The sequence below is a fragment of the Oncorhynchus gorbuscha genome, linkage group LG01, assembly GCF_021184085.1.
Source record: "Oncorhynchus gorbuscha isolate QuinsamMale2020 ecotype Even-year linkage group LG01, OgorEven_v1.0, whole genome shotgun sequence".
Classification (NCBI taxonomy): Eukaryota; Metazoa; Chordata; class Actinopteri; order Salmoniformes; family Salmonidae; genus Oncorhynchus; species Oncorhynchus gorbuscha.
In genome coordinates this window covers 78,470,326-78,481,119 of record NC_060173.1, presented here as the reverse complement: position 1 = coordinate 78,481,119, position 10,794 = coordinate 78,470,326, and the positions used below count along the sequence as shown (strand labels likewise).

Sequence of the window (10,794 nt, the reverse complement as noted above, 5' to 3'; positions counted from 1 at the left end):
TCTAGTACACAGCATCGAACTATAGATCACTCTGGGTATAATGATTAAAAAAATAACATATTACAATCATTATTGAATAATTCACTGCAAGGGGTTGAATAATTAACCGCAAAGGGTTAAATAATAACATTGACTATTCACATTACAGTATACCTCTATGTTCTCAATACAGCTTTTCAGGGAGAGGACTTGACAACAGAATTGCTACACTTAATTTAGTGTACCACAGTGAACAGAGAATTGATACACCGATCATGACACTATTACTCCTTTCGAATGCTCGCCCTGGTCTGCACAGACTGAGGATGATGGGCAAATGTCTAGTTCTCAGAGTCTGGTTCCATGACTGATTTCCACCCGTACTCTCTAAATAGAGCCGTTTTCCTACAGTATCTACTTTGGCTCAAGCTTGCTGTTAGGGGAGTCTTAGTCAGGGTCTATTGTACAATATTCCCTGACAATGAAACTTCATAGAAGAAAAATATATGATTTCATTGGTATTTTCCTCTTCCGCTAAACAGCACTGTCATTTTCTTCCCACAAACATGCATTTGTCGTTGACTTTTAATGTATGTATGCAACATCTGTACCATTTTGTCATGCTTTTGAAAGACAAATATTTATTTTAACATGAGTCTCTTGTGTGAACCAGATTTGTTCAAAACAAGCCAGAAGAGGAATGAACGACACCATAACTAATCCCTACATTACTGGAGCCTATCTGACTAAATTGAGAGGTGTGTGGGGGAGGTGTCAATGTACAAGGAACTGCTGATGTAAAACATGGCAGCGGAACTATATTCATGAGAAAAGTTCATGCTCAGCCAGATACACACATACCTGTACATGGGGAGCATCATTAGTCATTATTAAAAATAATTTAAAAAATAATAATAATAATAATTAAAAATAATTGGCTTTGGTCTCTTGTTGTACATCACTGGAACTTGTAATACATGGTGCATCTGGAGGAAATGTTCTTTCAGTGTGTGTCTGGCTAGTGCTCTTTGACTCTTACCAGTTGACAGGGGTTGTAGCTCAGTTCTGACTGAAGAGTGGCCCTCTTGACAGGGTGGGAGGGGCCCCAGTGGAGTAGCCTTCCTCAGGGATTGACTCCACCAGGTGACAGTAATTTGTAGTTCTCTGTCCAGCACTTGGATTTAGCTGTGATGTTGAAGATAGGAAGATTATGAGAGGGAAAATGTTAAGAAGGCTCTTTTAAAACATTTCAAAACAGAAAATGTAGTCGGTTTAATCCCGTTAATAAAAGCAATGATATCTAACATAGATAAGGCAGAGAGGAATTAAGCCTCTTCCATATGACATTGACTTGGTAGCCTATAAACCTGGTTTACAAATAGTCAAACTGTCAACAATTAAAATTAGCATGCTGACAAAGCCTTAATATGTCGCCCTCTCTAATGACGCAAAGGAGCTCGTAAAAAAAAGTGGTTATTTTCAGCTCTCAATTTACATGATAGGAAAACAAAATCCATTCCTGGATTCTACTATTCCACAAAGGGCCTGCTCTGTTTAGAGTTGCTGTAGGAAGGAAAGCAGTTATTTACCCAAGTTTTCTCGGCTTCCTCTTGCTCCCCTGGTAATCCAGATTTCTCTGTGGAAAGGGCCAAGAGCACACAGTCAAAAGATGAGCAGAGAGTCATACATTTTTAATTCAAAGTGATTTTGTGTTGAATGAGAGCAGATGCTGATAGTATCAGAAGTCACAGCATATTTTTTTTTTTGTATCAAAGGGCTCAAGTGAGCCTGATGAAGCATCCATCTTGCTCAGCTTTGATAAACCACATCAATTATTCACCGTGAAGGCAGACATCCTGACATGAAAGCAACAGATAAAGAGCATGAGCACATGTTCAAGACAAGAGGCAGAGAAGCGTGGGGGTGGGGCTCGAGGGTCTGGCACAGGTAGATTTAATTGTATTATCATCTGGAACCAAAGTCAGACAAAGGGCTTTATCACCACTTTGAACTCACATTTAGCTGGTAATAGAGACTGTCTTCAGGGCTGTTCAGCAGTTTGCTGGCCCCGCCGGCGAGGAGTTCGCTGCTGCAGCTTGAGCACTGGACCTGCAACAGAGACAAATCACTCAGACACAGCACAGAGACATGGCACCCAGTGGGATCCTCTTACAACAACAACAACAACAACGACAACCAAAACAAAATTCCACACTGATACGCAGTGCTGTAACAGCCCCAATGGACAACCACTACACAATGAGATGCATTCAAATTGCACTGGGTGGCAGGTAGCCTAGCGGTTAGAGAGTTGGACTAGTAACCGAAATGTTGCAAGATTGAATCCCTGAGCTGACAAGGTAAAAATCTGTCATTCTGCCCCTGAACAAGGCAGTTAATCCACTGGTCCTAGGCCGTCATTGAAAATAAGATTTTGTTCTTAACTGACTTTCCTAGTTAAGTAAAGGTTTTAAAAAACACAATGAGGTAATAAAACCTCACAGAAAAACCATGAAGGCATTAAAAGCTGTAAGGGACAGGGTGAAAAGCAAATATTCCCACAGTTATGTCAATGGGGTTTATTCCCCTCTATGGGACCCAAGAGGAAAGCCGATCCCTCAGCGCTAACTGTGGCAATACGGCACCAGCAGATCAATGACTCAAACTCAGATCCACTTCTGAGAGCAGACGTCTGTAGCATTGCCAATTTCATGTTGTTTTCTCTTCATGTTCAAAGCCACATGGTTGTAACTATTCACTATTCATAAACACAATAGATGGGGATACAACACGGTAGGTTTTTGCAATGGATAATGAGCAGGCGCTTACATGATCACCTGATTAATCAAACATGAGACCATTTCGATCACAGTAGATCTTCCCTAAGACTTTACCTCCACGTTTTCACGATGTAGCAGTTACAAAAATGCATTTTAAAACTCAAGACACCTTTACAACGAAGCATCTATTTTTTATGCCAGACAGCGTTTCATCTTCTAGCCTTCGTTTTGGTTGAGACAGGACATTCCTTCATCATCTCCTGTTACTTCAGCTTCCCAACCTTGATTTAAGCTGCATTTACTTTTTTTTTTTGCAGCTTAACACTACTTTGTACTCACTTTGAACAGACCTCATCACATCTCAATCCTATACATCAAAGCTCAAGAGTTTTCTCCTCCCCTCATTCTGCTTTCTTGATGTTATTCAAACCAGCGTAGGTTTACTAAATTCACAGAACTTCGAAAAGGCCCATGGAGAGAGATGCTGTCATTCGTCCGCACTTCTAACGTGGGCCTTTTATTTTATCAGGAGCAGTCAGAAAGATTTCTTGTCCCAGTGTCAGAGCACACAATGTATTCTATTGTATTCAATGAGAAAGGATGTGTCAAAGGGTATGTCAATACAATACATTGCGTTCAATGGGAGAAGATGAGTGTTTACAAATTGAGGTTTATGTCAATACATGGCACTCAATGGGAAAAGACGTGTCAAAGGGTTGATGTTTATGTCAAAACATTGCATTCAATGGGAAAAGATGTGACTCACATAAACCCCCCAGCCTCTCGACAGACAGACTGACAGTTTCAAGTAAATACATTTTTTTCAACCAATATTCTCTTCAGAATGAATTCTCACAAGCCTCTTAGCTTCTAGAACTGCAACACCATTGTGTCCAATGGAGGAAAAAACTGCTTTTGGATCGGTTGACTTCCAATTTCATATGCCGGGTCATGATGGACCCTGGGTCACAAATATGTACACTTTGGGAAGATTCAACATTTATAACTCTTCGAAACTGCCCACATGACCCCCAATTAAGTCACTTACTGTAATCACAGGAAGCTGAAATACAATGTACGGCCTCATGGGGACACTCTTTACGTAAGAATTTGGGAGAGAATGAGGAACCATGGTGAGGATTAATTAAGTAATTTCCATAATAAACTGAACCTCAACTCAGGGCATCCCTATTAGCACATGATGGGTTGTGTGGAAGCGCGGTTAGCTAGCTCAATTGCAGCCCACAGATGCGTCATGGTTATGTGAGGGCTATAGGTAATGCTTTTCTATGGAAGAAAGGCCTTGTTCTCTGTGGGACCAAGTTTCAATTAATTTCACATGGTCAGGTGTAGGCTTGCTTTCATTGGGTGCATCTGTTGAACGATCCCATACCCAAATTTTGTTTCTAGCCCAACCGTTCTACCGATGTTACTCAAAAGCACATTAACTCTAGGTCAGGCTTCAAGTGAGGCCTACCATTCTGCAATATAGTGGGAGGTGGGGTTAATTAAATGTTAATGAGGGTTATTTTTAGGGTTAGTGGACAGAAGTTAGGGTTATGTCTAGGGTTGAGCCGAGATGTAGAGGTGAAGCGAGGGTTAGGATTGGGGCTCGGTTTAAGGTTGAGCCGGGATGTGGACATTAATCTTATGGTTATAGGTGTATAGGTGTAGTGTAGCTCAGTTGGTAGAGCATGGTTGAGCCCGGGTAGTGGATATGAAGATAGGGTTAAGGTTTGATGTAAATGGCTATATTATTATATTATATTATTATATATTGGATTAGGATTGGGGCTAGGTTTAAGTTTGATGTAAACTAAGGATTAGGATTGGGGCTAGGTTTAAGTTTGAGCCGGGATGTGGACATTAATCTGGGTTATGGTTAGGATTAGCGTAAGGGTTGAGCCCGGAGTGGATATGAAGATATGTTAGTTAAACCTAACCCTAGCAGGCGTCCCCACATCCAACACACACATCCGGGGGAAAAGGAAACTAGGTTGAAGATACTGTATCCCTGAAAACCAGATGTATCCATTTTCTTCAAACCCAGCGGAGGGTGGGGCTGAGGTTTAGGGTTTAGCTGGGACGTACACATGAAGCTAGATTTAGGGTTAGCGTTAGGGTTGAGCCGGAAGTGGATATGAAGCTAGGGTTAGTTTTGAGGCTAGGTTTAGGGTTGAGCCGGGATGTTGACATGAAGCTAGAGTTATAGGGTTAAGGTTACTACAAGCTCCACTCTGTTGCTCTACGTGCGCACGTGCAGAGGGATTTTTGGAGTAGTTTTTGGGTAACAACAACTTACCGGTCCCAATCCCATTCATAACAAAGTCTTTTCATTTAGTCTTTTCATTTTGTGAAAACAAGGAAGAGTCGCCTGCCCTTGCTAGTAGTAGCTCGCTGGCAGCCTGGCTATCTGGCTTTAGCCTTGCTAAAAGGATAGTAAGTTAGCTAGCCTTTTTAGTTTCTGACATCTCCATGTGAAATAATCAGATTTATAATGCAAAAATATGCCTGCCAAATATTTGTATATTTATTGGTGTAGCCTAAAACATTATCCCAGGTTGATATGCTGCTTGTGTATTCATTCCCATATCATCTAAAAACAGAACGTCATGTTTTGGTCACGGAGAAAAAAAGCACATGACTAGCTAGTTGGCTACAGCAGGTTCTACCATTTCTCAATAGCCTGTAATCACAAGTTATTACTTGTAAACAAAATAACTTTTGGGGTGGATTATTGGGTTTTCTTGCTGTCTTATCATTTGTTGGGAAACCAAAAGAAGAGTCTCTTGTCTTGTCTTCCCTTGTTAGCAAGTTGGCTAAATACTGCCAGCTAGCTAGCCTTTAAGCATTCCCACATCGCTTTGTGAAATAATCAGATTTATAATGAAATAATACGCCCTGGCAAATATTCTTATACTTGCCGGTGTACTCCCAGTTTGACAAACAGGAAGTATCAGTAACAGGCTCAACACAGAAGTGGTCCGATGAAGCAAATGCTAAGCTACAGGACTGTTTCGATAGCAAATACTGGAATATATTGTGGGATTCATCCGATGGCATTGAGAGGTTAACCACATCAGTAACTGGCTTCATTAACAAGTGCATCAATGAAGTCATCCCCACAGTGGCCGTACGTACATATTCCAATCAGAAGCCATGGATTACAGGCAACATCTGCACTGAGCTAAAGGCTATAGCTGTCGCTTTCAAGAAGCGGGGCACTAACCCGGACACTTATAACAAATCCCTCTACGCTCTTCGACAAACCATCAAACAGGCAAAGCGACAATACCGGACTAAGATTGAATCCTACTACACTGGCTCTGACGCTTATCTGATGTGGCAGGACTTGTAAACTATCCCGGATTACAAAGGGAAACCCAGTCGCGAGCTGACCAGTGACGCGAGCCTACCAGACAGTGGCTCGGGTGGTTGATGTCCTTGATGATCTTTATGGCCTTCCTGTAACATCGGGTGGTGTAGGTGTCCTGGAGGGCAGGTAGTTTGCCCCCCGTGATGCGTTGTGCAGACCTCACTAACCTCTGGAGAGCCTTACGGTTGAGGGCGGAGCAGTTGCCGTACCAGGCGGTGATACAGCCCGCCAGGATGCTCTCGATTGTGCATCTGTAGAAGTTTGCGAGTGCTTTTGGTGACAAGCCGAATTTCTTCAGCCTCCTGAGGTTGAAGAGGCGCTGCTGCGCCTTCTTCACGACGCTGTCAGTGTGAGTGGACCAATTCAGTTTGTCTGTGATGTGTATGCCGAGGAACTTAAAACTTGCTACCCTCTCCACTACTGTTCCATCAATGTGGATAGGGGGGGGTGTTCCCTCTGTTCCCTTTTCAGCTGCACTGACCAGCTGGAAAGTGTCCACTGACATTTTCAATCTCTCCCTGGCCCAGTCTGTAATACCACAGTACATGTTTCATGCTGACCACCATAGTCCCTGTGCCCAAAAACACCAAGGTAACCTGTCTAAATGACTTCATTATTTCCCCATAGCACTCACATCTGTAGACATGAAATTCTTTGAAAAGCTGGTCATGGCTCACATTGACACCATTCATCACAGACACCCTGGACAGACACCACTTCAATTTGCATACCGTCCTACCAGATCCACAGATGACACAATCTCAATTGCGCTCCACACTGCCCTTTACCACTTGGACAAAAATAACACATATGTGAGAATACTGTTCATTTACTACAGCTCAGTGTTCAACACCATAGTGCCATCCAAGCTCATCACTAATCTAAGGACCCTGGGACTGAACACCTCCCTCTGCAACTGGATTCTGGACTTCCTGACAGGACGCACCCAGGTGGTGAAGGTAGGCAACAACATATCCCCTATGCTGATCCTCAACACGGGGACCCCTCAGGGGTTTGTGTTTTGTCCCCTTCTTTACTCCCTGTTCATTCACGATTGCATGGCCACACACCTCAAACACTATCATTAAGTTTGCAGACGACACGACAGTGGTAGATCACCAATGACGATGGGACAGCCTATAGGGAGGAGGTCAGAGACCTGGCAGTGTGGTGCCAGGTCAAAAACCTCTTCTGCAACGTCAGCAAGACAAAGGAGCTGATCGTGGACCATTGGAAACTGTTAGGCGGAGCTATGAATGAACCAAGAGATTTATTGTAACACAGATCAGGGGAAGATCCGATGAGTAGAAAACCAGATGTGGAGACTGTGGTTGGAGTGAACTGGGTAGAACCAGGTAAACAGGTCTGGAGGGGAATCCAAGGTAGTGGTGGTGAGCTAAATCCAGAACAGGTGGTGAGATGTCGAATGGGAGACAGAGACAGAGCGGTAAATTAGCAGAAATTACGATCTGGCAGAGTGGAAGAACTGAGTATTTGTAGAGGTCTTGATTATGGAACAAGTTGCAGCTGGTAGGGATCTGCTTTGACTCCAGCACACCTGTCACCAACCACCCAATCACACAGAGAGGGAGAGGGGAGAGAGAGAGAGTGTACTGGGGAGTAACTGCAGGTCAAGCTTTAACCTCATCGATATAAGGGGCGCTATTTGAATTTTTGGATGAAAAACATTCCCGTATTAAACAAGATATTTTGTCATGAAAAGATGCTCGACTATGCATTTAATTGACAGCTTTGCAAAGAAGAAACTCTGACGTAACTGCAAATATATTGTCTGTGAGTGCCACAGAACTGATATTACAAGCGAAACCCAGATAAAAATCCAATCAGGAAGTGCCGCATTTTTAAAAACTGCCTCATGCCAATGACTCCTTATATGGCAGTGAATGAGCTACGAATGAGCTTACGTTTTCCACACATTACCCAAGGTGTCTACAGCATTGTGACGTCTTTTTAGGCATTTCCATTGGAGAATGGCTGTAAGGGACCATATATGGCATGTGGTCACATGGTGTCTCCCTGAGAAAATATTGCGTAAAATACTGAGGTAGCCATTTTTCCAATCGTTTCTTATGAGAAGCCAACTGCCTCGATGGATATATTATCGAATACATATGTTAAAAACACCTTGAGGATGGATCCTAAACAACGTTTGCTGTGTTTCTGTCGATATTATGGAGCAAATTTTGAAAAAAGTTTGGCGTTATAGTTGAAGTATTTTTCGGTCGATTTCTCAGCCAAGCATGGTGAAGAAACGGGAGCTTTTTTGCCTACAAAAATAATATTTTTGGAAAAAAGGAACATTTGCTTGTCTAGCGTTGGCTGTAACGCATATTTTGAAAATCTGAGATGACAGTGTTGTTAACAAAAGGCTAAGCTTGTGTTTGAATATATTTATTTAATTTCATTTGTGATTTTCATGAATAGGAAAAGTTGCGTTATGGTAATGTGCTTGAGGCTATGATTACGCTCCCGGATACGGGATTGCTAGTCGCAAGAAGTGTTAAGTACCTTAGTGTCCACATCACTAAGGATCTATCATGGTCCACACAACAACACAGTCGTGAAAAGGGTAAGACAACGCTTCTCTTCCCCCCCAGGAGGCTGAAAAGATTTGGGCTCTCAGATCTTCAAAAAGTTATACAGCTGCACAATTGAGAGCATCTTGACTGGTTGCTTCACCGCTTCGTATTCATACACAAGGCAATACAGAGGCAAGTGAGTACGGCCCGACACATCACTGGGGTCGAGTTCCCTGCCATCCAGGACCTCTATACACCAGGCATTGTCAGAGGAAGACACGAAAAATTGTCAGACTCCAGCTGCCCAAGTTATAGACTGTTCTCTCTGCTACCACATGGAAAGGGGTACCGATGCACCAAGTCTGGAACCAAGAGGACCCTGAACAACTTCTACCCCCAAGCCATAAGACTACTAAAAAGTTAACCATAACTACCCGGACTGTCTGCATTGACCCTCTTCGCACTAACTCTGTTGACTCATCAAATATGTTTCTGCTACTGTTTATTATCCATCTTTTTGCCTTGTCTCTTTATTCCTAGTTATATGTACATATCAACCTTAATTACCTCGTACCCTTGCACATCAACTTCGTAAATAGTACCTCTTGCATATAGCCAAGTTATCCTTATGCATTGTGTATCTATACTTTTATTTCTTTACATTTTTTTTTACCCCAATTTCATAATTACAATCTTGTCTCATTGTTGCAACTTTTCAGTGGCTCGGGATAAGCGAATGTTGAGTCATGCGTCCATCCGAAACATGACCCGCAAAACTGCGCTTCTTAACACCCGCTCGCTTAACCCGGAAACCAGCTGCACCAATGTGTCGGAGGAAACACCGTTCAACTGACGACTGAAGTCAGCCTGCAGGTGCCCGACCCGACACAAGAGCACAATGAGCCAAATAAAGTCCCCTCAGCCAAACTCAGGCCAATCAAACTCAGGCCAAATAAAGTCCCCTCAGCCAAACTCAGGCCAATAAAATCCCAGGCTGTAGTGACGCCTCAACACTGCGATGCAGTGCCTTAGACCGCTGCGCCACTCAGGAGGACGTGGAGCTATACTTTTATTATTACGTGCTTTACTTTTCTAATATTTCTCTATTTTCTTTCTCTCAGGCATTGTTCGGAAGGGCCTGTAAGTAAGCATTTCACTGTTAGTCCACACCTGTTGTTTACGAAGCATTTGACAGATAAACATTTATTTTATTTTATATGCTGCTTGAATGTATTCACTCCCATATCAGCTAAAAATAGAATGTCATCATGTTTTGGTTGTAGAGAAAAAGCACACATCTCGCAGCTGTTTTCATCAGTAGCCCAGAATCATTAGTTATTACTTTAAAACAAAATACATTTTGGGGAGATTCTAATAAGGCTACAATGTTGTTTGGTTTATTTTCAATGAGATTATATTAGCTTATTAATGCAAAATAGTCTACTTTGATGCCTAGCCTATAGTTTATAGATCCGATCAAGGAACCAATCAAGCTTCATTACCTACACAACACTGCCTCCATGGCTACAAAAGGGATGATATGGCACATTCAAATGTTCAAGTGGCACGGGAGTACGTTGAATGTCGGAGCGCACCACAAGGAGCTGCCGCTTTTGCGACAAAAATTGACATTGTGCTATGCACCGTCAGCTTTGTTTGCTGTAGACCCCTTTATAGTTAGGGCCCTGGACACCATATGTGAATTGATTGCTCTCCAGCTATCTTCAGAGCTCATGCTGCTAGGTGACCTAAACTGGGACATGCTTAACACCCCGGCCATCCTACAATCTAAGCTTGATGGCCTCAATCTCACGCAAATGATCAATGAACCTACCAGATACAACCCCAAATCCGTAAACACGGGCACCCTCATGGATACCCAAGATCTCTTAAATACTTATTTTCCACCATAATTTGCAAATAAATTCATAAAAAATCCTACAATGTGATTTTTCCCCTCATTTTGTCTGTCATAGTTGAAGTGTACCTATGATGAAAATTACAGGCCTCTCTAATCTTTTTAAGTGGGAGAACTTGCACAATTGGTGGCTGACTAAATACTTTTTTTGCCCCACTGTATCTATCCAACCCTGCCTTTCTAAGGTCTTAGAAAGTTAAC

The 10,794-nt window shown here is 42.5% G+C and overlaps 1 pseudogene; it reads right to left on the bottom strand.

Moving 5' to 3' along the window:
* Positions 1-2,020: 2,020 nt before the first annotated feature.
* Positions 2,021-10,794, bottom strand: part of LOC124047356 — a 96,501-nt pseudogene continuing 87,727 nt past the window's right edge.